Below are 2,253 nucleotides of genomic sequence, written 5' to 3'. Positions count from 1 at the left end.
CATCACAAATATCAGCTACCTGGGCTATTGCACGGCCACAATAAACTCCTTTTGAATCATGCACTTCAATGATTAAGCCATCTCTAATTCCGTCCGGTAAGCTGTATTCCAAGACAAAACAAGTTTAACAGCCAATATTTGGAAGATACAGATGCTAGATTATGAAAACGGAATAAACAGAAAACAAACAATATATGCATTTTCACATATGTTGCGGGATGGAAGCACCGTGCTTCGAATTTCCAATAGTCATTGGCTGTTCTGCTTGTCCAGCACTTCCTTCAAACTTACCAATCGGTGCAACCTTCACAGTGTTCAATGCTTGAGGAGACAAAATCGACGCTAAACCAGCTAAATTATTGCCAGGTGCAGGGTTGACAGATCGAAAACTATTGGAATTGCCGAGGCTCTGGATGTGAGAATGATCTACAGCGCTGCCAAACTGTTACCAGTTACCTGTCACAATACGGTGAGCGGTGAGCCATTCATCATCTAAGAAACAGAAGCTGAAGTAGGGCATACAAGTTACTGTCCAGCTCAATAAAAACAAAAGATTACCCGTTGGAGAATTACCAATTGAAGAACTCAATTGGTGAGGTAAACTTTGAGATTCTTCTTGTTCAAGATCATGATTTACTTGTAACACAAAGCTGTATTTGAGACAGAAGAATGGCACACAGATCAGTGAAGAATGACCGGAATGAACAAGGCATAACATTTATCAAAACAAGAAATCAAACGGCATAAAACAAGCATCTACGGAAGGAATAGTCAGATTTTACCTAACAGCACCATTTCCCTTGTTTCCAAAATGAACATGCCTGTTAGGATCAAGCGTTTACCACTACACCAAAAGCTATAGCTTGTAGCAAAGGCGCAACTTTACTTCCTTACCGCCACATTTTCGAGAGGCAGGGTGCTGGACACCTGGACTTGGCCCTTCAGGCCTCCGCCCAACAATCCCCTAGCCACCTAGTCTGGACTTGGCCCTTCACCGGCCTTCGCCCAACAGTTCCATACCTTTCCCATGTAACTTTGTTATTTAACTACTTTTCCCATTTTGTATTTCCAGTAACTGATTTTGAATGAAAGTTTATCAAAAAGGCAACTCAACTCACATGTGCTGTTGTAACACTTCCTTTAATATGAAAGAGTAAATTATCTTTCCTAATTGTCAATGTTGTCCTTGATATTAATTTTAAGAAAATAATAAAGAAGCATTAATATAATGGAACTGAGGACAATAATAACTCATAGACTCATTGATCATCCACCAAAGGAAATCCTATAATGATTAGCAGATTAGGTATACAGTTTTGCTTATGATGAAAGAGAATTTCCAAATTATCAGAAACTTAAGAAAAGTAAGCAGTAAAAAGACTAAATACCAGTAATCATTTGGATTGGCTATTAATTGAACATAGATGAGTTGGCTATAAATAAAAAGCAATGGTTTTGGTATCTATGTTGATAAGTTTGAAAATAAGAAACAAACTACACCAGTATACTCACTTTCGACGTGAACCCCCAGGGCGGCTAGGTTCAAGCTTTATCCGCTTCCCAGCTATGTCACTCTAATTTAAGGATCTAAGAGCAGCTTCGGCAGCCCTAACATCATAGTACTCGATGAACTTGTGGTACCTCTTGTGCGGTGTTCCCCTGATCTGTTTTAAAACACAACCAACTTCTTATAGCGCACCGTAGGGACAAACAATAAGCATAATAATGGAGGAACATAGCTGTACAAGTTTGTTACCTCCTTGATCTCGCCAAAAGACCCAAAGATTTGATGGAGGTCGTCATTTGAAACTGATCGCGATGGCGAGGCTTGATGAGAACGGCGGCGAGAGTTGACGACGGCGATGGTTCAGATCTGAGAGGTTTATGGTCGGCGGCGGCGATATATCTGTGTTGGTATGTATGGTCGAATGTTCAGATCAGAAGAGAACGACTGAGATCTGGAGGTGAGAGAGTGGCGGTGTCAGCGGCGTCGTGGGAGATGAGGGCGGGAAGCGGTGTCGACGGCGGAGATCTGGTGAGGTGAGACAGCGAAGATCTGGTGAGGCATAGCGGCATTGTGGTGAGGTTTTCGTTGTGAAAGAGCTAATCCCTGATTTGAGGTTTTGTTTTTATTTATTATTATTTTTTTTTTCCAGATATGGTTCCCGCGGCCCTTTCTTTTAGAAAGGGGAGCGGATAATTAAATTAAATTAATTAAATATTAATATAATTATCCGCTACCCTTGCTACAAG

General features: G+C 40.9%; 1 long non-coding RNA gene across 1 annotated transcript; it reads right to left on the bottom strand.

The window, feature by feature from the left end:
* Positions 1-416: 416 nt before the first annotated feature.
* Positions 417-1,621, bottom strand: LOC109178492. The gene is made up of 3 exons (XR_002053724.1): positions 1,513-1,621; positions 559-650; positions 417-456 (listed from the first exon to the last, which is right to left on the bottom strand). It is a non-coding gene; the product is annotated as an uncharacterized LOC109178492 (long non-coding RNA).
* Positions 1,622-2,253: the final 632 nt, after the last annotated feature.

The sequence above is a fragment of the Ipomoea nil genome, unplaced genomic scaffold (assembly GCF_001879475.1).
Source record: "Ipomoea nil cultivar Tokyo-kokei standard unplaced genomic scaffold, Asagao_1.1 scaffold0848, whole genome shotgun sequence".
NCBI lineage: Eukaryota > Viridiplantae > Streptophyta > Magnoliopsida > Solanales > Convolvulaceae > Ipomoea > Ipomoea nil.
Note: the sequence above shows the minus strand (reverse complement) of the source record. Positions and strands in the feature narration are given on the sequence as shown.